This window comes from Puma concolor, chromosome B1, assembly GCF_028749965.1.
Source record: "Puma concolor isolate L17-30 chromosome B1, mPumCon1.1.hap2, whole genome shotgun sequence".
Classification (NCBI taxonomy): Eukaryota; Metazoa; Chordata; class Mammalia; order Carnivora; family Felidae; genus Puma; species Puma concolor.
The window spans coordinates 32,333,383-32,359,336 of NC_141670.1; the positions used below are offsets into that span (position 1 = coordinate 32,333,383).

A 25,954-nucleotide genomic window follows, 5' to 3' on the forward strand; every position below is an offset into this window, starting at 1 on the left:
CCGCCTGCCTTCCCCTCCCCAAGTTATCGCGGACTTGTGCAGGAGCCGACAGCCAGTGTGTTTGTCGGGAACTTGGTCTCAGCCGTTCTGTTGCTCTCAATGGCCCATTTGTTTGCTCTTGTGCAGGAAAAAAAAAAAAAAAAAAGAAACTTTTCCAACCTACGAGTTCCGTTGTCTCCCTAGGGATCCTTGTTTGAATCTTTGCTGTAAGATTTTTTTTTTTTCCTATGAAGTACCAAAGAAATAATTGCCTTATCGTTAACAAACAGAACCTGGCTCTTATCACCCCATACCCCAGAGCCTTGGTGCAAAAGTTGGGCCGTGCCAAGTGCATGCATTAACCTGATACGCGAAACCCCTTTTCAAAGCTGGTCCTCAGAGGACACTCATTGAGGGCGTTTTTGTCGAGAGGTGGCACAGTGAAAGCACTTCTTACGGCACTGGGTGCCAAAAGAGATTGGCTGGCGTTTACACCCCTGTTACAACAAAAAAAGAGTGTATTTTTCTGGGAGGAACATTTTCAGATTGTTCTAATTGTCACTGGCAACGAACAGTACTTGGAACTGGAGTCTTGCGGTGGCCTCACTGGAGTTTTAAAGCATCCCTTGGCACAAGAGACTTTTTGGTTCCGTGGGTGAGCTGTGGCCTGAAAAAGCAAACGGATCATAAAAAGCACCAGGCCTGACGGCCCACTATTGCCCTGTGAAAGGATGTGACATAACTTGGAACGCGGGCTGCACTGTCAGTGTGGATTCCGAGTTTGTTTTTGGAGCCATGGAGGTCTCCTGTGAGAGTTCATTTGCATCTCGTAACAGTCTCTTGGCCTCCACCTGTTTAAAGCAGAGTTCTTCTTTCGGAACCTGCATGGATCGTGGTATCTTCTCATTTAAATTGATGGTATCATTTTCAGAAAGGCTGAGCATGAGGTTGGCCCCTCTATGCCAACCTACCGTTGGAACAACATCGCTTCTGCCGTCTTTTGGATCTTTCGACAAGGCCGATGCACAAGGGATCTGGGGAAATGCTTGCTTTGGGGTCAACTTGAATTGCCATCCCTTTAAAAAAGTTTGCCCTGTTGTGTCTTCTTTGTTAAAATAAAATAAATAAATAAGAAAACCCCACAGCAAAACACAAAAAAAGATATATGGTGTTGCATCAGATACTGACAGCGCATCTCAAAAGATCCTTGGGGAAGCTTTTGTTTGGGGTGGGAGAAATCTTCCTCTTAAGCATTTCCCAGCATTCCTTCAAGACATCTGGTTCTCTCATTTTCTCTCTGACTTCTGTGCTTTTTTTTTTTTTTAAATAACTCCACTACTGTCATTATTTTTATTATTTTTAACCATTTAACGAAATGTGCTGAATGGCGATCCCACATGGCATCTTGTCTAAAACTCGTTTGACCTTCGGAAGTGATGACCTTAACCAATTTTTACTGGCAAGTGTCTTGACTTTATTACTCAGGAGACAGTTTATTTATTTATTTTTTTCCTTAAAGAGAAGAGTGAACAAGAGAGAGTGAGCTTCTCTTAAGATCAAAGAAAAGGAAAGAGCAAGGAGGTTCTACCCCCCCCCCCCATCTCCATGCTGGAGCAAAAATTTTTCTCTTTCCCATCCTGTTTTGTTATTATTCTCAGTGTCCTTATAAAAGCATAAATAAACACGGTGAAATCTCACCCATGCCTCCTGTACCCACATTTCCCTCTTAAAGCATTTGGGAGCTCCTCTGTTTGCACTTTGAAATTGGGCTGCTGAGTTGATGCATTGTCTCATGTCACCATCGTATTATTTTCTTTTGCCCACTGTCAGTGGAGGCCAAATCTATTAAGTGCAAAGAAAAAAAAATAAATAAAAGGAAGCAAACTGGGTTGCTGCGCTTTCTGCTCTAACTCTAGGAGACGTAGGTCTGAGTTAGAAGGATTAACTTTGCCGCTTTGTGCGCCCTGCCGTCCCTGGGCTCTATCACCAAAAGCAAATACAGGTAAGCAGAACGGTGTGCGGTTGGCAGCCACTGGGTGAAGAGGCCCCCCCCCCCCCCCCCCCCCCCGGTAGAACGAGCACTGTAAATGAATTGCTGTTCTACCCCGGGGCAGGGCAGCGTGAGAAACACCAGTAGAACAGGGCAGAACTGTGCTGCCTCCCTCTCCCTGCACTGAAGAGCTAGTTTAGGTGTCCAGCATCATACATCTCAAAGCCCCGCAAACTACGGGGAGAAAAGAACCCTTAAGCTGCAGCATCCTTCCTTGGAAAGGGAGTTATTTCCTTCTGGGTTGTTTGTGGTTGTATGTCGAGAAAAGGGGTAGGAACTTCACATAGAGCATTTCTTCGAGGGGGGTGCTGAAGCAAAGGGCCTCTTTAGGAGGTGGGAGCACGGACGGTGTCATGGTGTTGGGAAGGGATCCTGTCGACTTGGAGCTTGGGAGCTGTATCTCTGTCACCCAGCACCCACATGCAGCGGCTGCCCTCAGGGTTTCGTCTCTGGATGGCGTCAGCATGCAGGCGCTGTTGGTCCAGGCTTCTCCAAATGTCAGGAGATGAATGACGATTGGCCGAGAGCTTGACCAAGGTACCAGGCATTTGGGAGGAAGCATTCTTCATTGGCATGCGGGGCTAAGGAGAAAATCGCCTTTACAGACACAGTTTACGGTTTGGATGGCTAGAGCATCAAGAGATGCTGTTTGCAGTAAGAATGAGCAGTTCATAGCAGTTGGAACCGCCGATATATTCTCTGTCATGTCGTCTCACTCCAATGCCATGGCTCGTATACGGCTTCACCTTATTCAAGGCAAGCGATGCTATGGATTCAGTTAATTAATCAAGCACTCCATCCCTCCCCAAGTGTGTTGTGAGTCCCTCGTAGCACTTAGCACTGTGTAGTGCTGTACTTGGGGGCGGGATAGGAGCACTTCTGGTCCAAGGTGGAAGGGGAAAGGTGAGCATTTCTGCATTCTTGATTCTAGCGAGGCTTATTTCTGTATCTGAGAACTCTTAAAACACATTGCATGTCTCTGGGGCTCAAACCAAGCAGTCGGTTCTAGAAGTCATGTTGGTATTATTGCTAGGTTGTTGTTTTTTTTTCTTCTGTGGTCACTATTATTTTCTTGGTCCACCCATCACAGAACAGAGGTCACAGCATCATGACCTTTTCCTGGTGGAATGGACTGCTGAAGAAGTCACATGGCCAAGTTTGTATCGGGGGTCCACATTTGTTTCCTCCACTCTTTTAATCAGAATGCTCATTTAATTCTATTCCAGCACCTGTTCAGCAATTAACACCCTACGATTTGCATCTTACCCTGACATTTGCTATCTTTCCAATTAGTTTTTATATCAGTATAATTAGGTAGGGTTATTACAGTGCATCAAGCAGGGTCATGGTTATTCCCAAGCCTTTAAGCGCTTTCCCAGATTTGTTTAGGGAAGCCACTAAGGGCAAATGGTTGATTAGGATCACTGTTTTTCTTCTTCATTCAGATCAGGAGAAAACTGTTTCCCCATGTGGCTCATGAAAGATCAGGGAAATATGTCAACCTATAAGAATTAGTATTATGTAGTTCATGACTTTTGGGTGAATTTACAGAGGATTATAAATAAGGTACATAAGGTGAAAGTACCGTGGGTGTTTTCTGTGCAGGGGCCAAGGCAAGATCCTCACTTCGCTTGCTTTGGGTTATCCGTGGCGGGGACAAAGGGAAGACGTTAAGCGAAATCGAAAGCTTCAGAGTCAACTTTTGTGCGTGTGCATATGTGCGTGAGGATGCAGGAAGGAGGAGAGGGGGAAGCGTTTTTATCCTAATGGCATCAGGGGATAAAGAGAAGGTGATTTGAATGCTCACCTGATATCTGTGCTGAAGTTTAAGCTTGGTTTTGTGATTTTCACCCACATCGGGAGTATCTGACGAGACAAAACCCAAAACTCTCTCCCTACTGGAAAAAAAAGTAAATTCAGAAGGCAGACGCTTTGCTGGGCCCATCCGTGTGTCTACCTGTTATATCCTGTATACTTGGAGCATTGCCTGGATGCTTCCGATAACGTGATCCGTAATATGGGCTAGGGGGAATCATTGCCTGTCGTTAAATGGCATGCCCAGAATAGGAACTGATCTTGGTAAGATTTAGAGTACATGCCATCCAATAACGCACTGTCAGATATTATTCTATGCTAATGTGTATAGAGTATTTCTTTTATGTGCCAAGGTCAGATCCATGATTTCCTCATAAATGTACATGTGTAGGTCATACACATATATTTAGGTCAAATTCCATTACACGCAACGGCAAAGTCCTGGAATTTGGACATAGTTGTTGGAAACAAGTGAGGACTCTGAAATCTCTAGGCAGAGTTTAGATTTTGGTGGGACCGAATTGTTTGTAATGGTATCTGGAGTCTTTGCTGAATTGGTAGGATGACAGCAATATCTGGATGTTGCATCTGATACAGTTGTTGGAGAGACAATACCATGATTGATGGGGGATGTAATAATGCCAGATTCCTCTGGGAGAGAATTTTACACTGTCTGATTTCATATCGACAAGGTTTTCTTTTACCTGTGATACACAATTGCATGGAGTCATTTTGTTGTGGCTTGACTTGATTTTTTTAATAGTGAGTAGACATGTGATTTTAGGAGGGGTGTATCTGAAAACCAGGGAGTCTGAATTGCCGTAACTGGAGCACATCTATTTACCATGTAGGAACTGGCACCTGAAACTAAAACTCCCAGGTACTGATTTGGGATCTTGGAATGTTTCTGCCTTAAGTAGGAAGGGGAGCAGGTATGATGGAGCTGGGGGGAGAGACAGAGGAGGGAAGACTTCATAGATGTTGCTTTTACACCATTTTGATATTTCCTCCTCAAATGTTGACACAGAGTAGACACCCAGCAAATATTACTTAAAGGAATGACAGAACCTACTGTTAGGACAGCAGGAACCAAATGGTGCAAGTTCAGTGGGAAAGAAGCAGCAAAGGGTGCGGGAAAGCACAATCTGGTCTCTGGAGGGAAAATGGGGAGAAATTCAGCTGTTTTACCATTGGCTGTGATTGGCATGATAAAAACCAACGGAAAAATCCTTGTCGTTAGTTAGTTCATATCTACTTTTTAATTGGGACTGTATGTTTCTTTTGTTTATCTATCTATCTATCTATCTATCTATCTATTTATTTTGAGAGACAGAGAGAGAGGGAGTGAGGGAGAGAGAGAAAATCCCAAGCAGTTTCCACACTGTCAGCGCAGAGCCCGATGTGAGATCATGACCTGAGCTGAAACCAGGAGTCAGACGCTTAACTGACTGAGCCACCTGGGCGCCCCGGGACTGTATGTTTCAATGTGAAGCTTTTGCTCCAGTGTCCTTGGGGTCTTAAATGTTACCCCGGTGAAGATCCTCCTCCTCGATCCTGCATTTCCTAACCCCCTTCCGTGCTCGATTTTTCTCATCACGCTTTTCACTAATTAACGTGCTCTGTATTTTTCTCATTTGTTGCTTGTGTATATTGCCTTCGCTGACTCCCACTACAAAGGGGCAGAGAGTTTTGTTTTTCTGTTTAGCGGTTCATCCCCAACATCGAGAATAATGCCTAACACATAGTAGGTACCAATGAACGTTTATTTAATGAATGAATAAAAGAAGACCTACATTGTGGAAGTCTTTGTTTCATGTTCTAGTGGTCAGGGGTCTCAGGGACACTTTGAGTATACATAATGCACACTGGGCAAGGGGACAGGGACATGTCCTTTTACCTTGGGTGCCTCACTGGTAGCACCTGTTTGAAATCTAGCAACCAGCACCAATGGGGAAGTATTTCAAAGGCAGAACATATTATGTAAATCCAGAATAAAAACTGTAACCGTGTCCACTGATGGAAGAATTGAGAACCCTCTCTGCCCATCTTGGCTCGCACTTCATCCTTGCCTCAATAGATTTCATCTGGAATGCAAACACATTTATAGAATGAAAGTTTAATCTGTTTAATATATGAAATACCGACTCCAGGAAGAGAGCAAGGGAGTAAGAGTGAGAGGGACAACTTAGTGTGCATCAGGAATCACTTAGATGGTTTTCAACTTGGGGTTAAGGCAAATTTCTCTATTTCAAGCTACTTATTTTTGGTTGCATTTTTCTTTGTATAGGATTCCTATAAACTATTTGCATCTAAGTGAAAATATACTTTTCCGCACGTTCCCTATACTAGTAAGTGTGATGTGAACTTTACGTTCATATCTACATATATGTATATATGAATGTGTATGTATGTATGAATATATATGTATATGTAAGTATATATGAATGTATATGTATGTCTGTATATTTATATATGAATGTGTATGTATGTATGAATCTATATGTATATATGAATCTATGTGTATATACACATGCAAAGGAACCTTCCATACAAAGTTCCTCCGTCACATCATACCTGTGGCTTCCCTTCCTCTTTCCTCCACACCACTACCCTACACACACACCCCTTTTGACTTCAGGGACAAAAATACTGTCTTATCCCTTTAACCAAAACCTACGACACAAGAATTCTAGGAAAATGATATGCTTGCAAAGAAGTGGGAGAAGTAGAAAAATAAACAGGGCATAATTTTTTCTCTTCTGTCTTGGAATGGGAGCAGACGGATTTGGCTTCCTAAGGTGATGAGGTTTCTTTCCCCACTTTGGTTTTCTAACGCTCTGGTTCTTTCAAGGCTCCCTTTGTAAAGTTACCACAGTGAGGTGGGGAAAGCTTTACCACTCTGGAGGAGGAGCTCTGGGAGGGGCACTTGCCTAGGCATCAGTTTCTTATTCATACTGTGCCCCCTTTTTTTTTTTGGCTCTGCAAGTGCCCCCGAGATTTGATAACATGTTGGCCTAAAAAAAAAAAAAAGCCGAGGGGTGCCTCAGTTACTTAATCATCCGACTCCGGCTCAGGTCATTGTCTCGCGGTTCGTGGGTTCAAGCCCCGCGTCGGGCTCTGGGCTGACCGCTCAGAGCCTGGAGCCTGCCTCGGATTCTGTGTCTCACTTTCTGTCTCTGACCCTCCCCGCTCATGCTCTGTCTCTCTCCGTCTCTCAAAAATATATAAACATTAAAAAAAAAGTCCAAATAAATATTATTTCCCGCTAAGAATGCTGGCAGGCTTGCAAATAGCACAGGGGAGGGGGTGCGACAGGGTAGTCGCAACAAATGTAGACTTGGTTCTGTGAAGATGCATTTTGGGGTCTCGGGCAGGGTCCTTTCGGTCCATGTGCCATCGCGTTTCACTCTTGTGTCCCTTGCTTTAAAGACCTTCTGGGACGCAGATCGTTGTTTGACCCGATGTGTCCTGCCTTTGGCATCGTGCATGGTTCCAGCACCGGACTGAGGGAGCATCTGGTCATTATTATTTATCGATTGGCAAACTTTAAGAGTTGAGGTGGGGAGAAAGAGAAGCGAGCTGAAGGGATACGTTTACTGGGAATACACTAGGCGAGGACAGCTTTCAGAGCCATTGCAAATGGAATTAAAAACGAGAGACCCAGGGGCTTACTTCCAGCACAGAAAATACGAAAAAAAAAATGTTTCTTCTGGTCCTCCTCCTGCCTTCTCCTTGTTTTCTTTCTCTTTTTTTTTTTTCTCTCCTCCTTTTGCCAGAACAAGTCGGTAGTTTCATAAACACACCAACTAAGTATGAGAAAGCATGGCATACGTGAGGGAGAGTGAGATTAGCAAACTAATCAATATAAACAATATTGCCGACTGTGTGCAGTTTCCTTAGGAACGACCCCCAGCGACCAGGATGCGGTAGCAATCGCTTCCATAAATGTAGTTCACTTTTATCCCTAAATAGCTCAGCCCATCAACTGTTGAGTACTTGTTTAAAATTTGCAGCAGTGGGGAGAGAGTAACTTTCGCTACAAATCTGAAGGTGAAGGCTGCCTTAGAGACATATGTGTATGTGTGTATGTATATTTCGCATGTACACACACAGGTATATATGCACACACGGTACACGCAGAAATACACACATATATGTATCTATCTATCTATATACGTATAGAACAAAGCTAGTGTGCTTATTTTCTGCAGGTGACACCACGGTTCAGACTTGCTTAGTGGGGGCGGGTGACTGTCTTACACATCAGCACCCACTTTGGTCCCCGCCTTTCAGCCGCACGTTCAGGGGAGGCGCGTTGGCGAGGGACAGCAAGAGCGGCCACCCTCTGGGTCTGAAGCTCCGCCGGAGGCCTCAGGGAATATTCTCGGCAGCTCTGTGCCCTTAAATCGAGGGAAGGCATTCCAAGATGTCATAAATAAATAAATAACATTTGCCGTTGTTTATAAATCAATTAATTTGTAAGTTGAAAGGTCACGCAAAATATTTAGCGATTTCCGAGGCAGCTCTCAAGCTGCAGCGGCCGCCGAGCAGCTGTCAGGATGGTGCTCCCGCTCGGCGCTCAGCTGCTCGGCACCCGGAATTTTCTGCCGGGGGACGGGTGACCGCTTGATTAGTCGCTACTGGGTTTTGTTCAAGGGAGAGCTCTGCATGGTTGCATTTTAACACCTTCTCCACTAAGCAGGAGGCCAGCACAGGGTGCTAAATTCCTGTCTGTGGCTGTCTGTGAAATAAATCTGTGTGCTGTGCCGTTCCAAGCTGTCAGCAGTGGCTCGCCCTGATGGGCCCCTGAAAGGAGTTTCCTTTCGGTCTGTGGAACAGTGAGCAGCCACTAGGGAGCTGTCTTTAGCTCAGATTTCAGAGTTCGCTCATTAGACCAATAACAGCAGACACTCTCTTAAACATATTCACAAAGTTATATTATGAGAAGGGAAAAAATGGCCAGGGCCAGACAATGCTAATATTCGGTTTCCCCTCGCCGTGCGCACCAGCCGCGATGGGAGACAGGAGGGCTCCATTACCTCAGGCCCCCTGTCCTTCCAGGTTTCCCCCCTACTTTCCTTTTTTGATGTGTGGCCTATCTCCGTGACAAGTTTATTTATAAAAGCAGAGTTTCTTCCCTTCCCGGCGAGGGAGCACCGCTCATCCATTTTCTCCGGCCCTTCTTACCGGGAGCCCCAGCCAACGGTGTCTGAAGGGGAGGGCGTCCAGCGAAACGATCATCCCGCGTTCTGGCTCCTCTTGCTCGTTCTTTTCAATGCATGTTTTCCCTCTTGGCTCTAGGAAGCCGGCAATGTCCTCAGATATTTATGTGAGATTCGGGAAATGAAGCCAGGAACTGAATTTCTGAGTGGGGTGTTTCCCTGCAAAAACAGCCTTGGCCTCTGCCCTCTACTTAACTTGTTCAACTCTTTTACTTTAAACGTTCCAGAATCTCCGCGCCTCCCTGCCCCGCCTGTCACGGGCACCCGAGCCACCGTTAGGCTCTGCCATCTACCACGTGGATGCCGTGCGCAGAGCATCTCGGAAACCTTGAATCTGGGGGCGGTGTTTCTCCGAGGCGCGGCGGGAAGGCGCAAAAGCCGGTCTACGCCCGGTCGCCAGGGTTTTTGCGGGGTTCGCGTCTCCGTCCGCGATCTCCACCGGAGGTGATTATTTCCATGTTAAATGCTGTACAGTAACTTTAAAAGTCGAATTCTTATTTTGGAAGCTGGATGCCAAGTGCACGCTTGCTTTCCTATTCTGGTAGTTATTTGTCATTATGACGTGCGATCCGATTTGTGCCTGGTAGTGCTAGTTTTACGGTTACACGTAGATCTGCCTTAAGAATTCCCTGGTGCGCACTTGTATAGAAAGAACATGCTGAATATGTTCATACTTGGCTGCGGCACAAAGGTGATTCTCCTCTTTCTGAAAAAAATGAAAAAAAAAAAAAAAAACTTGGGTAAAGTATGTTCAGCCATTGTCAAGTAACTCAAAGACAGGCAAAGAACAAAATAACTTTTTTCTTCTTTTTTATGACAAATTCAAACTCCCACTCCATGTGCTGGGTTTTTTTTTTTTTTCCTCCTTTTTTTCCCCCTTTCACTCATGGATAACTTAAAAATGGCTCAACTTGAAATTTTCCATGTGTCCAGGAAAGCTCCTGGGATTTCTGAGGATATGTAGGCAGGAAACACTTCAGAATATATAAGCAATCAAAAATTTGTTTTCAGTTTGTGAGCCTGCTGTATAAAACATCACAAACTCTGTGGCTTAACTAGCTTTGCCTACAGTTTTGCACACACATGGTGTGTTGTTGTTTTTATTGTAGTTTTAGGTTTTTGTTTTTGAGTGGTGCATAAATAAGGCCAGGAGTAGTTTGTTTATCTTGGGGATGGAGAGTTAGTTAACTGTGTATTTCTATATAGAGTCAGTTTTTTCCCTCTGTTTAGTTTCTAAGGGAACAAATGCCTGGGATATGAAAAGCAAATCATGATCAAATGCCGCTAACTTAATATTGGCATTAGGATTTCAGGCAAAAGGGGAAAATAAAATGTAATGTCATAACTTTTGTTCTAACTGAATTTACTGCACTTTTCTAAAGAGCACCCCCTCCCCCGCCTTAATTGCGGTTATCGCAGTGAGTATCTTGATGGTTACCGGAGTAGGTTGAGGCACTGACTAGCTCAGGCAGCACCCCAGTCTGTCTCTGGGGCCCCCCAAAGGCTGACATTTTGCTCTTGAACACTAGCTTAAACATCGGGTTAGTGGGCATGACTCATGACCTGACCGGGTCCTTGTCGAACGAGGCTTCTCGAAGCGACAAAGGCAGAACGCGTTTTGCAGTTGCGTGGTGAAATGCAGACTAGGAAAGGTGTGAAGGGGACTGCAGTAAAAGAAGGTGGAAAAAAAAGCATAAATGCAGCTGACACACGTGTTGTGATTTTCCGTATCCTTCCTGAGGACCGGGCGTTAGAAGACTTCCCTGCCTCTTGCCATGTGCTGTAAATACTGCTTGGTGAAAGCAGGCCCACACCCACGTATCACTGAAGTCTGTCTTGTACACAATTTGTGAAAACTCGTATTGACCTCAAAGATATCCCAGGCCCTGCTGGTCATGATGATTGCATCGGAATTGGGGACACAGTCTCCCAAGTGGATTCAAATATTAGCCTCTGTGAACGGCCCAAATGTAGGACATTTAAAACGATTTCACTTGGAAACTATGCAGTGATATCTTCCTTTTTTTTCAGGGAAAAATGCTGAGATATCTGGTAAAATTATGTTTTCAGGGAAACCTGTGTGTCTTACTTTTCCAATAGGATCAGGCTGGGCTTAGGTGTGACCTTGGGAACCGCTTTCTCTGTGGTGTGTGCATGTTGTGTGGGTGGCGTGCAAAAAGTCACGAGCAGATGAGAAAGTGATGGTCCTTAAGGCGGGGGGCAGGGGGTGTCAAGATCTGAGTCTGATCTCAGAATCCAGGATGACCCCAATCTTGCAGCCTAGCCTCTACTCCTTGGTTTAGAGGCCCAGTGTGATCTGGGACCTCTATAGAAGGGTGTCGAAGTTTTAGTGTCTTTTACACTTCTGAATACTCGTAGTCTCACCCTTCCTAGCTTCCTCCACGGGTTCTTTTGTTTTCTCCATAAGGCTGTTCTAGTCTTAGCCTGGATTAGGTGATTTGCAAAGCACAACTCAAGTGGAGTAGAGGAGAACAAATTGTAAATGACAATATCGGCAGGAAAACACGATGAAGCAAACTGCATCTCTAGTTCCCCAAAGGGAGCTGATACCAAAATGATTCATATCTTGTGAGTAGAGAATGTCGGAGGCCACAGGGAGTGCTCGGGGACTTGGTCAAGGCCGTGGAGTGAGTCAGTGCGGAAGGCAGGACACAAAGCCTGGTGTCCTGACAGCTCACCAAAAGGCCAGCCTCTCTCCCTGTTGGCCTAGTCACTTAAAACATGGTGATGTGAAATGATCAGGCCACAGGAGCGACCTTCGCTGGAGAATCTTGGCCCGGAGGAGCAAGGATCAACAGTAGGTCTCATTAGGTTATACTTCCTTTCTCATTGAGAATATTTCTTTTTTTCTTTTAGTTTATTTATTTATTTTTGAGAGAGAGAGAGAGAGAGAGAGAGAGAGAAAGAAAACGTGTGGGGGAGGAACAGAGAGAGGGAGACAGAGAATCCCAAGCAAGCTCTACACCGTCAGTGCAGAGCCCAATGGGGGGCTCGAACTCATGAACTGTGGAATCATGACCTGAGCTGAAATCAAGAGTCGGACGCTTAACCAACTGAGCCATCCAGGCGCCCCCCCCACATGGAGAATATTTCTTAAGGCTTCTATTAACTCAGTTTTTTTTTGTTTTTGTTTTTGTTTTTTTTTTTTTTTTGCTACTATGGCTTGAGGAAAGGTCACTTCTTCAGTAACAGATAAATTTATTTGTCTCATCTGGTGAGGAAGACTTCACAGTCATCTTGGGCTACGCAAAGGTAACAATGTCAAGATGGCCAGAGGAGCGCTTCCCTGATGGTAATGGCCCTGGATTGTGGCCTGAAAAGTATGTGCTAAGTGGGTGCTGCTGTGTTCATATTGCCGAGTCCCACGACCTCTAAGGGGAAAAGGAATTACTCTGGTTCTGAAGAGACACAAGTCAGCAGTGAAAATACTCTTTCCGGTCTCAGAAACAGAGAGATGAGGTCTTGGCAGGATGCCATGTCTCAGTAAAGCCAACATCAGCCTTGCGAGTGGGCTTCTCATTTTTGCTTCAAAAGCACCCCTGCAGAGCACTGGCAAGGAGAGGGTGTCCGGAAAAGGTGATTAACCGGACGATGTAGTTTTCCCACCAGGAAGTACATAAGAGGCTGTTTATTTAAAAATAGACTCATAGTGGATCACGTAAGGGAAAAAAGCCCCTCCCTCCATGAAGATGTTCATTGCCTTGTTTATTATCTGGAATAGTAAAGACCTGAACAACCTTTTTTTTTTTAATATGAAATTTATTGTCACATTGGTTTCCATACCACACTCAGTGCTCATCCCAACTCAGTGCTCAGATCTCAGTGCCTATCACCCACTTTCCCCTCCCTCCCACCCCCCATCAACCCCCAGTTTAATCTCAGTTTTTTTTTTTTTTTTTTTACATTTATTTATGTTTGAGAAACAGAGTGAGACAAAGCGTGAGCGGGGGAGGGGCAGAGAGAGAAGGAGACACAGAATCTGAAGCAGGCTCCAGGCTCTGAGCCAGCGGTCAGCACAGAGCCCGATGCGGGGCTCGAACCCACAAACCGTGAGATCGTGACTTGAGCCGAAGTCGGTTGCTCAACCGACTGAGCCACCCGGGTGCCCCGTTTATTCTCAGTTTTTAAGAGTCTCTTATGGTTTGCCTCCCTCCCTCTCTAACTTAAGACCTGAACAACCCAAAGCATATCCTGTAGAAGAAAGAGAACAAGTAGGCACATGATAGCACAGCAATTGGATGCACCCGTAAACAGCCATTGAGGAGGATTATGGGGGCTGGCTAGCAAATGTGGGAAGATGTTTAGCGGAAGATGGAATGTATATCGTGGATTCACAGATTGCTGCTCTGTAAAGTATGCCCCCAGGAAGCAGAGAAAGTCAAAACAGTCAGTGGTTAAGGTGGTGCAGTTATGGCTGGGGATCTGTTTTTTATTTCCTACTTTTATTCTCCTGCCTTAATGTAAATTACAACCAATGTTCCCAAGAAGGATCACTCGGACCGGCTTTTCGATATCTTGACCCAGAGTATGTTTTAACTTTCTATTCCCACTCTGGGTTCATCATGTTCCACGATGTTTAGCCATTTGTAAAAAAAGGAATCTTTATCCTGCAGGAAGGGATTTTTTTTTTTTTTTCTCGTGCTAAGGAGGAACCAAGATGCCAGTGAAGACGTGCTACATGGAGGCCCTGACCATTTGAAAATGGAAATTAAATTGTGGCTACTTTTGGGAAGACTCATGCTTTGACGTCATCACTTATCAAATGGGTCCAGCTTCTAGTATCATTTTAAACTCTTCCCATTAAACACACACACACACACACACACACACACACACACACACACAGGATACTCTGTCTCATAATAGAGTCGTTGCTGTGTACATCAGTGCAGAAAACATCTCTTAGAAAAAAATAGCCCAGCTGCTCTCCAACATACAAGTAACTCCTTAGCAATGTTCCACAGGCTTTTTGTGACCTGGTAGAGAAAGAAAAGGAAATCCTGCACTTTAATTTGATTTTTTGCTGTTGAATTTGTGTTTGTGGACAGGTGGTTCTTCGTCTATGTGCCTCAATTATCTTCTCCATGTCTCCTGTGTGCCTCAAAGGAATATCAGCAGCCCCACGGGACTGTTGTGTATGATTCCATTGTTCTGGATGAATGAAGAAATCAAAGATAATTCTGTTATCTATATTGTGGGGTGAGGTGGGGCTCAATTTGAGCTATGATACCCATCTCTCAGCCCTGGTTATGGAATGTCGAGGGGCTTAGGTGTCTTTTAGGGGATTGTCGTGCTTAAAAAATTATGTTTTTAATTTTGGTGGAGTGTTTTTTATAGGTAACTTTATATAAGGGACCACTTTGATTTTAGTCCTGTCTCAGAAGTTGAAGTAATTTGCACTTGGAGTGCAATGTGGAAGTTGAGTATCAATAAAAATCAGGAAAAAAAATTCTGCCTTGTTAATTTTTCTTGGAATAAATTTTATCAAATGGATGCTGGCTTAGAGACACTGGGGTTAAAATTGTGTTCTAGGAAAAGCCAGTGTGTGAAGGAATTATAGATATTGAAGCCAATAGTACCAACAAATGATATGTTGATTTTGAGTGATTTTAATACCCCCCTTTTTTTTCAACATGGTCACTTATTGTCCTAAGGCCTTTGGACATGGGGAAAATACTAAGTCAACAATTCAATGACACCTAGAAGCAAAAGTCTGTTTGCACGGTGGAAAGAAAAATGCATCTCCTAATGAGATGAAAAACAAAGACGAAGGAGTTTCAGAGACAAAGAGCTTTGGTACAAACTGCCCCTGGTCCCCTGAGAGTCCAAACTCTTGCTGGCAAGAGGCAGCACTTCGGTGAATCCCTAACTGTTCTCTTGGTGCTTCGCCAGAGAGGTGTTTTTTTCAGGAGAAAACGTGAGTTCAGATGAAAGAAATTGAGAATGAGGTAGTGGGAAGGGCCATCAACGTTTGCCCTCTCAGGACACGGCTGGAATCGAATCTGACCGTCACCAGCTCCTAGGGGTCAGTTCTGAGCAGAAGCAGGGGCATCGCTCGCTCACCTGTCCTGATGGCCCAGTGTTCTAAGACCTGCTCGGTTATTGACCCGCAGGCTCTCCACGGTGAGAGCTGCCTCCGAACACCTCCCGGAGGTATTGCTTCTTACAGTGTTTCACGGTGAGAGCTGCCTCTGAACACCTCCCGGAGGTATTGCTTCTTACAGTGTTTCAGATTTCAACCTGAACTTGCCAGTGACCAGGAGGAGGTTCCTTCCTGCACCGCTTGCACTCACCATAGAAACAACTCCATCCTCCTGAGGCTGCAGGCTCTATCTTCCCGAGGCTGGATTTGATTCCAGAAGTTCAAGTGCAGGACATCGATCTACCTGCTGCTTTCACTGCGTAGAAGTAACTGTAAATGACTTCCATTGCCCTCTTTTGGAGAGGGGATCGGGAGTAGCGGGAAAAGACAGAGCTATTGGAGGAATTCTGAAAATGCTCACTCACAGAAAACAATTTCGCAACAGTCATTGAATAGGGGTAGGGGTGAAGAGGCAGGGGGACATTCAGTGCCTTCTCAAAGGGCCTGGAAGTTTCTAACCACTTTCTAGCAGGGCTTCCCACGGGATCAGTGCCCACGGATGAGCTATACCACTTACGTATCAATCACAAAGGGTACTCAAACCCCTTCCAGTGTGCCGTTTTTATTCAAAGTTCCAAGGCTCTCCCACTCTGGCTTCAGAAGGAGGGACTCCAAATAGTCTCTTGGAACGCAAGCTAGGATCATATTCCTTCCCCCAAACAATCAGGGAGTTTCTTTGTTTTCTGGGCCCCTTGTCTGCAAAAGGAGGCCGGGAACAGGGAGGACATGAAAGCATCTGGGAACTGTCCCGGAGCCCCGCTTCTTCTGGCCACCTGCTCTCCTGACCAAGACTGCCTGTCCATTGGCTTCAAGATCGAATCCATAACCACAAACAGCCACACCGACTTTAGAAGACGCTCGACGCCCAGGGGGGGAAGAGGCACAGCCGAGAAGAACCGGGCCCATTATTACCCTCATTATTTATTACTCATCCAGCACTCCAAAGTCTGCAAGGGAGCTGGTATAATTCCCTCCGCATTTCAATCCTGCAATATTTACTCCGAGCCAGAGCCTCTGCCTGTTAACGTTCTCTCCGAGGAGCGCCACTTGCTTTGAGGCGAGCGCCGTGGGGAAATAGAACACAGAAGGGAGAAGGAGGCAGAAGAGGGCTCAGAGCGGGCCCTCGCCAAAGAACTCGGGCTGTCATAATTTACACACCTTGCCTAATGCACAGCACATGTCTCGGCTACAAAAGGCGTTGGGTAGACTGGCGCTGTCTGCCTCGCAGTGGGCCTGCTGTGAGCGTGTCAGCAATACTCTTAACGATGACAAAGTAGTTCATCAATAATTTTTTCCTAACACCCTTCTCCAGGAACCGAACAACAAATAGACTCCATCTCCTATCAAGCCCATCCCTGGGCACCGTCTCCCTCACTTCACCCCACCCGGGCAGACTTCCCAGTGGAGTCGCAGACAAGGAGGTCACGGGCTCGGATGTGGGCTCCCGGCGCTGGCTGGGACCTTGAGTGCAGCTTTCGGGCCAGAGGCCCCGAATCCCTGTTTTCCTTTTTCTGAACACCTCACTCACCTCATCCATGCTAGCTAACGGTCAGGGAGCGCTGGGGTTCTTCTGGCTACCAAGCCTCATAAAAGGAAACTCTCTTTCTTTTTCTTTTCTTTTTAACTTGGGGGGGAGGGGCAGAGGGGGAGAGAGAAAGAGAGGATCTTAAGCAGGCTTCATGCCCAGCTCGGAGCGCAGTGCAGGGCTCGATCCCACGACCCTGGGATGGTGACCCGAGCCGAAATCAAGAGTTGGACGCTCAACCGACTGAGACACCCAGGCGCCCCCTGTCTTGTTTTTCATAACCATCTTGCTGAGTTCAGTTTATTTCAGGTCACTTTTGTCCTTCATCCTTCCTATTTCTGGTGCCCCCATGTGAACAGCGTCATTAGGATCCGGCGGCTGCTTGGGGAGCAGGCGGGGGAGGGAAAACAGAGCTGTTTTAAAAATATATTAAGTGAAAAGAAAAAGAAAAAGAGGAAAAAAAAATATATTAAGTAAGCTTACTTTCTTTTCTACACCTTCTGTATTTAATGGAGAATGATGATTTGAAATTACAGACGTTGTAAGGAAAAAAATAAGCCTATGAGCTAGGATTAACCACTAGTAACATTTGGTTAATATCTTTCCAGGTATATAGTTAATCTAGTTAGATCTGTACTATCCTCTTTCCTTCTTCCCTTTCTTCCATCCTCTTTTCCTATCAATGCAGTTGACCCTTGAACAATGTGGGGGCTCAGGGGCACCCACTGCCCCCTTCCAGTCAAAAATCCATGTATAACCTTTGACTTGCCCCAAACTTAACAACTAATAGCCCACTGTTGACTGGAAGCCTTACCAATAACATAAAATGGTCAACGAACACATGTTTGGTTTGTTGCATGTGTTATATCCCGTATTCTTCCAATGAAATAAGCTAGAGAAAAGAAAATGTTACAAAAATAATACAAAAAGAAAATACACCTAGAGTCCTGTATCTTATTGGAAAAAATCAGCATATAGGCGGACTCACACAGTTCAAATCCGTGTTGTTCAAGGGTCAAGCATTTTTCAAGTGGGGGAGCCGCTTTTAGAAAATGCTGACTCATGGTTACCTTTCCTTCCCCTTCCGGTCTTAGATGAATGGCTTGGCAGGATTTGGCCTTTTGAGGGCCGAGCGAGCCAATGCCAGGCACCGTGCCTGGCTCTCCGTATGCACTCAGCACTCACTGAGTTAGGCTTTACTGCAATTTTTTTTTTAGGTACCCCACGTGGCATCTGGTTGCTTTGCAGGCTAGAAATCATATGCTAAAGAAAGCGTTAAATCTGAAATTTATGTTAGCAGTCAGAGCCCCTCCCTGAGGTAGGTCCGACTTTGACTCTGACCTCCCCATTCTTGTTTGAATTCACTGCTCACTTTCGACGGCGTGACCATTGGTGGCCTATCCATAATACAAGGAGTTTTCTTTATTTATTGGATTAGCTCCTCGGCTGGCATTTTTACGGTTGTGTTGTGCCTGTTGATTGTTGTTGGCTAAAGAACAAACGCCTGGCTAATGTCCACAGGGAAGAACAATTTGCACATTTATTTTATCCTTTTGTTGATATTTCAGTTCCAAAAGCGCAAGGTTAGTTTGCTTACCTAATGCGTTATCCCTTGATCCCAGGTGTTCCCGTACGAGAGTGTTGTCTGGGCTTTGACTCCCTGGTGTGACTGGTAGAATGTACACATCCTTATGAAATACGAACAATTCCATTTATCAGGGGCTACAGAACTAAGGCACAGCCAGTTGATTAAAGGAACAAATGAATAGCACGTTCCTTTATGTGTCAACAGAGGCTACTTACTGAATGTGACTATCTGATTTTCCTCATACAGTGTGGCCTCAGCACTGGCGATCATTGCTGGCGGTACCTGTGTCCAGGCCATAAGCACTTTGACAACAGGGACCGTGTCTCGTCTCCCTCTGTTTCCCACAAGGCTTGGCACCAGAGGCAAGATACGTTTGTGCTTCGTAAACGCTCCTCGGCGACGTCGAGGAAGGGGGTGTTTGCTTGTATTTGCGTTGCTTTGCCAGTTGGGCAAGCCGAACACGTGATGGCTGGTGACAAGCCCTTGTTTCTTTCAATATAAAGCCAGACAGAAAGCTGGGCCTGCTTCAAATCCCCAGTGGTAGCTTGATTTGGGAGTAAGGACTCAAAATGCCAGATTCTTACTAGACTGTACTTTGCGGGGGGGGGGGGGGGGACGGCTTCTGCCCCCAACCATACCAGACAATGACACTGTGATTTCTGCAGTTGTCATGACCTGAGTTTTCTGGCTCCTGGGGAGTTTTCAGCCATGGCGGACAGACCTGTTGTTTCCGAGTTGCTGGTCCCGTCAGTTCTGAGGTCAAAGCAAAGTGGGGGAACACCCATTCCCGAGACCTCGGTTAGATGTCATGGTCCGAATGGAGCAGGGTTTGAGCACCTTGGACTGGAGAAGTTTGGTGGGAAGTGGGAAGTGAAGAAAAGGGTGCAGGAGTAGAGAATTGCTGAAGAATGGCATAGTAGAAATAACAGACAAAGAAGAACTGGGTAGGAAGACTGAACGTAACAGGTAGGAAGCGGGACGCCCACGGAAGAGAAAATGTGAGCACATGGGGGTAGGTTGGGGAAATGAGAGACAACGGGGGCAAAAAAGGAAAGAAGGGATGTAGAGTGAGAGTCTGGAAGAAAGTGAAAGATGCGAAGGGAAACGAAAGAGGAAATTACAGACCCTGATGGAGAGAGACCCGGACTGCAGAGGGAAGAAAAGGCAAGAGATGGAAAGTGAATATGGAAAAAAAGGTGGATGTTCTCTTTGAGGGACATAAATAGAACATGAGTTAGATGAGACTTTCTATGAGACATGCTGCGTTTGTTAGCTTACCCCAGAAAGAGGGAGCTGAGAAATACAAATATATTTTTAATCTGATGGGTTTTAAAAAATATTATCTATTTATATTTTCATTGGCATGGAAACGCATGGAATGCAGACCAGATCATCATAGAAAGGTGTTTGGGGGAGAAGAAAAGAGACAAAAATGATTATTGCAATGGATTGTTTTTCATTTTCCATTTCAGAGACAATTTAATAACAATTTGGCTTTGATGCTTTTATTTATTTTGCTTCCTCTTCTCAAGGGCCTATTGGCCCCATGTCTGTTTTGCTTGCCCCTGAGCGTCGTTTGTTTACAACCAAGAGGGAACCCGATCTTTTACTTGAGTAGCATCAACCTCATTTCGCTAGGAGGCCAAGCTTCTTTCTTTCGTCTCCAGCTCTTCTCCAAGAAATTGGCTGTATGTCAGTCTTTCGTTTGCTGGAAAATTGTTTTCTTCCCCTACTGGTTACTCAGTGGCGCTGATAAGTGGGACCTGCTATTTGTTTATTCAAAGAGGGATGGTGGTGACGAGTGTACTTCCTGTATTGTGAAATCGGAACTCATCTGCACTCTGGTAACGAGATATCAATCTTTTGTGTAATGCCAGGTACTGCGCTTAATTGCCCTCTTGTAATGTGTTATCCCTGAGATGATAATTTGAGTTATTTCTTTGTTAACCTTTACACAGCCAATAACAAATTAAACATCATTATCTGAGTTTAAAATAGGCTGTAAATCTCTAAGCCCTGGTAATACTCAGACACTTACAACCAGGGAGTCATAAAATGACATTAAATGACACTCTGAAACACAACCCAGAAAGTACTACAAATAAATGGGAAGAAAGCAGAACATTACCAAGAGGAGTTTATGTGGGATGATCCCTCTCAGTTACAAGGCAGAGATCATTCAAATTAGGGCAATTTGGCGCTGAAATAACCACTGAAAATGCGCTTTCTTAACCTCTCTTCATGTTGCCTGTGACCCCTTCAAGACTGGACAGTCCTTCCTTGTGTATTGCTTGAAATATTGCGAGGAAGTTCAAGTTTGGCTTCTGCCGTGGAGTCAGCCCGCGCTCACTCCCCTTTGCGCCAAGATCCTTGTCTGTCTGTTTTCACAACTATTGCCTAAACCGCCCGTTTGGTTACTTAATTCTCTTCTCTTGTCCGTCACTGCTTGATGTTGTCAGTTGTATCCCCTCCATGACATTGGGAGCCTCTCACAAGTAGGGTTATGTCTTACCTTATTTTGCATCGTAGGGGTCCAGTGATCTTCCAGATGGAAGTTTCTAGGTTCTGTCCAGTCTTTTCAGTAATGCGATGGAGGGTGAGGAGGGTGAGATGGTTGGGGAAGAAGGTATAAAATATGTGTGCACAGGGAACTGCTTTTTGGGACCAACAATGCTGTTTTTCCTCTCAGGTTTTGTTTGAAAACTAACTCTGTGGATCACACGTTCAAAGTGAACCTTATGCGCCAGCTCAGGGCCAGGAGAGAGAAACTGCCTTCTCCAAGAGGGTGTACAAACCATTGTTAGTGGTAGCACAGGACGAGGTTTCAGGCTTCTGGGCCCCAGTTTGAAAGCTCTTCCTGTTATTCCCCGTGTCCCATGGAGATGGTTAGAATTGGTCTGTTAGATTCAAAAAAAAAAAAAAATTAAGATTGCATAAACAGTGGTGATAATCTGAGGAAATGTAGCTCTGGGACCTTCTGATCTCAGTGGAATGAAACATGCCAGGACATAGAATGTGTTTTAGCACGGGATGGGCAGGAGGGAGTGGGTTACCCGACACAACCTATGAGGTCCATTCTAGCTGTGCAAGTCTCCAGGATTTCATGCTGACCCCTCCTCTCCTCCACCTCCCGTCTGTTCCTGACCACTTGTGATACAAAATCTTGGCCCAAAGGATGCCTTCTGACTTATTTCTCTTAGCATAATACCCTCTAGGTCCACCCATGTTGTCGTGAATGGCAGGATCTTGTTCTTCTTTATGGCTGAGTAATATTCCGTTGCATATATTCACCAGTTACAAACAAGCAAAACAAGCAAACAAACAGAAAAACAGAAACAGATTTAAATATAGAGAAACTGCTGATTGCCAGGAAGGGATGGGTTGAGGTGAAAGGGATTAAGAGGTGTCAGCTTCTGGCGATGAGATAAATAAGTCTCCGGGAATGTGATGTACAGCCTGGGAATGTAGTCAGTAATATGGTAACTACACTTAACACAGTGAACACTGCATAATGTATAGAATTGTCCAATCACTATGTTATTCACTATGTTATATGCCATCTATCCTTCAATAAGAAAAAAATTTTAAAGGATGACTTTTGAAAATGTTTCCAGTTTCAGAATGATTTTGGATCAGTTTACATTTTCTACTGGAAGACGTTTTATTCTCAAATTCAGTCTTATCCCAAAAGTAGCAGACTTAAGTCAACATTTTCACACTTATTAGCATGTAATTGTATATAGTGTTCCCCTACAGATTTATTATTTTTTAAGTTTTTTTTGTTTATTTTGAGAGAGACAAAGACAGCTTAAGTAGGGGCGGGGCAGAGACTGAGGAAGAGAGAAAATCCCAAGCAGGCTCCACGCTGCTGGTGCCGAGCCTGATGCAGGGCTTGAACTCACAAAACTGTGAGGCCAACAGTCTGCCACTTAACCGACTGAGCCACCCAGGGGCCCTAACGCAGTTGTTCCCCTACAGTTTTAAAGATCTCCAGTTAAGCGAGGGTAAATTCCCCAGGTCCTTCATTCTTGAGGAGTTAGACCCATTTGTGTTCTTGTTCTCTTTCACTTTCTTACCCTCTCTTTCTCTTATCATCCTTGGTGGTTTTTCTAATTTACATTTAAATTATTTATTTACAATTCTTTGTCAATTCTAGTTAATTATGGTCTGCTTTCGTCTCTGCCAAATCCATCTTCTTCCTTTCTGTGGGACTGTTTCACTTTCAAGTTTCCTTGATTGAATTTTTAGTTTATTTATTTTTTAGTTGTTCTGTCTTTTCTTTTTTTTTTTTTACTCAAAGAAGGCGTTTGGGGCCATGCGAAAAGAAAAATTTGGGGCCTCTGTGTGCCTCGTGTTTTGTGGCCAAGAAAAATTTGTGGCCTCATGTTTTGGCCATGAGTTTTTGTGAGTTTTAATACGTTTTTCTTTCTAATTGTTATTTATTTATAAGTACTCATATTGCAGTTTCAATTTCTAAGTGATTGAATGGTTTTTGTTTTGGTTTTTGTTTTGTTTTGTTTTATGTTTTTGAATTATTGCATTTTGGTTAGAAAATGTGGTTTGGACCATTTCTATTTTGGGTGATTCTAAAAAAACCCCACAACTTTATTAATGTTATTCACATCATCTCCAACCTTGTTTTTTTTTTAGTCTATTTTATTTTCCAAGGAGCAAGAGGGCTCTGTTAATCTCTAGCTATAATTATCATTCTGCAAATTTATCCTTAGAATTCTAATACTTTTAAGATTCATATATTTTCATGTAGTGCATTTGCATTCAGGATTACTATGCATTATTCTCAATATAAATGTTAGCTCTTTTTATTATTATAATAATAAAGTTTATAAACTTATCTCCTTTATCCAGTTTAGTGTTGTTTGCCTTTAAGTTTACTTTGTCTACCATTAGTTTCGTGACAGCTTTATTTTATTAAAAAAAATTTTTTTTTAATGTTTTTATTTATTTTTGAGACAGAGAGAGACAGAGCATGAACAGGGGAGGGGCAGAGAGAGAGGGAGACACAGAATCCGAAGCAGGCTCCAGGCTCTGAGCTGTCAGCACAGAGCCCGACGCGGGGCTCGAACCCACGAACCGTGAGATCATGACCTGAGCCAAAGTCGGACGCTCAACCGACTGAGCCACCCACGCGCCCTGTGACAGCTTTATTTTTGTTTACCTTTGCCTCAGAATCACTTGCACATCCTTTTATTTCTAAACTCTGACTTGAGCATTATTTTTATTTAAAACAGTTTTATTGAGGTAGGGTTGACATAAATAAAATCCTCCCATTTTAAGTGTATATATATATATGTATATATATATTTAATTTTTTAATGTTTATTTTTGAGAGACAGAGACAGAGAGACAGAGTGTAAGCAGGGGAGGAGCAGAGAGAGGGAGACAGAATCTGAAGCAGGCTCCAGGCTCTGAGCTGTCAGCACAGTGCCCGATGTGGGGCTCAAACCCATGGACCACGAGAACATGACCTGAGCTGAAGTTGAACACTTAACCAATTGAGCCACCCAGGCACCCCTTAAGTATATATTTTTGATTTTTAATAAATTGAGTTATGGGACATCTGCGTATTCTTTTAAATAATATGTATTTTTGATTCGATGTGGATATCTCATTCAATATCCTTTTAATATGAAAGTTTAACTTATTTACATTTATTGTTGTAGCTGATATTTTTTGGCCAAACACCTGTCATCTTGTTCTACTTCATTTCCTTTGCCTGTTCTCTTTCTGTATATTGATCTTGTTTTCTTTGTTTTTAATCTCAAATATCTTTGAATGTATATGTCTTCTTTTACTTTTACTATTGGTCAAAATTTTTTCAAAAATAATTCCTAAGCTGTATTTCTATTACTGTCAGCCAGAAGCGAAATGCATCTCTCTCTCTCTCTCTCTCTCTCTGTGTTTGATATAAATAATTTAGCACAATTTTGCATTTATATAATCACCTTTTCCCCCTTTTCTTCTTATGTCATTTCTTAGTCTTTTAAAATAATAAATTTGGCCTTTATAACCAGATTAATGTGATTACATCAGACTTTTTCATTATATATCCTCCTCTGAATATCTATTTTTTGGCATTTATATTTAAATTTGTAGTGATATTTGTATTGTTAGGCGTGTCTCTATTTTAATTGGTTTCAGCATCCTCAACTACTTCCTTCATATTATAATACCCACATTTTTGAGCTTCTAATTTTGCTTTGTTTTTCAGGAGTTGGATTACATCTTCGATAAATTTGTTGGGAAGGGTGTATAGGTGCTATATTTTCTGACACTTGTATACTTAAGAGTCTTTTTCTGAGGTCTTCACTTATAAGATATTGGCTATAAAACTCTTGGGTCATTCTCCTTTGCACTTACAACTACTTAGACATAGCCCAGTGTATTCTAGTATTTAATGTTGATATGTGAAAATCTGGTAATACTTTGCTTTTATTGATTATTCCTGGAACATAAGGAACTCTTAAAATCTGCATACATTTCTTCAAGTTAGAAAAATATTTCTTTACCATGTTTTTTATGTTTCTTCCTTATTATTTTGTCCTTTCCTTATGTTTTCTAGGACAGCATTTCAAGCTGGTGGTCCACATAGTGGTTTTAGTTTTCTCACTGGATGCTGTGTGGAAAATGGACTGGAAGGTAGTTTGGGATGGAGGCAGTGAGGAGAGCAGTTATGGTAGCTCTTATAGGCACAGACCAGGGTGGTGGCAGTACAGAAGGAAAGAAACAAATGAACTTGAGATACATTTAATAGGTAATTTTCCATGTTGCTGTGAACTCTCCTACCCCTTCTCCTCCTCCTCTTTCTTCCTCTCCTTGTTCTCCTTCCCCTTTCCTTTCCCCTTCCCTTTCCCCTTCCCCTCCTCTTCCTCCCCTCCCCCTCTTCTTCTTCTTCTTCTTCTTCTTCTTCTTCTTCTTCTTCTTCTGTCTTTCTGGATCTTGATATTAACAAGGTAGCAGAAACAGGATAGGGAGCTGTTAGCTGGAGGCCATTTTGAACCAGAAGCTGGCTCACGGATTCTTGTGGCAAGTTTGTAGGAAAGAAGAGTCTTAATAGTTGGACATTTGCAAAGTGCTTTAAAACTTATAGAGTAATGCCTTAATTGAGCCTTTTACCCAGAGTGGTTGACAGTGCAGCTAGACATAATAAAACCAAGATACTGGGTGGTTCAATGATTTGCTCGAAGTCACAGTTAGTGGCGGAATCATGACCTCATCTTCCGTTTTTTAGCGCAGTGGACTTTCTACTGAGTGTATTCAGAACCTTGGGCTTCTGCAGAAACTCTGGAATGGTCACTGAGGGTGGGGTGGGGGCAGGGAGAGGTGGCAGGTCAACTCTACCCATAGGGCCTAGCCCCTGTGACCTCCATGTTGGCCAGAGCATTTCCCCTTTTGCCTGTTATATTCTTATAATCTATACATATAAAATTTTATTGAAAGAGAGTCTATTGATGAATGATACATTTTGACAACCATTTCAGGATCCCACATTGCCTCCAGTCTTGGGCTTGATGAGTCAAGTGGCTTTAATATAAAACACGTTCGAATCCTCTCCACCCTCTTGATCCAGATTCTGACCAAGTGCACCACCAGA

At 43.8% G+C, this 25,954-nt stretch overlaps 1 protein-coding gene and 1 long non-coding RNA gene across 3 annotated transcripts in view; one reads left to right on the plus strand and one right to left on the minus strand.

Moving 5' to 3' along the window:
- The window catches only part of EBF2 (EBF transcription factor 2), a 197,579-nt gene that overhangs the window by 27,348 nt on the left and 144,277 nt on the right, over nucleotides 1–25,954 (plus strand). The window lies entirely within an intron of this gene.
- LOC147581554 (uncharacterized) lies at nucleotides 5,589–9,339 on the minus strand. The gene is made up of 2 exons (XR_015250030.1): nucleotides 9,032–9,339; nucleotides 5,589–5,928 (listed from the first exon to the last, which is right to left on the minus strand). It is a non-coding gene; the product is annotated as an uncharacterized LOC147581554 (long non-coding RNA).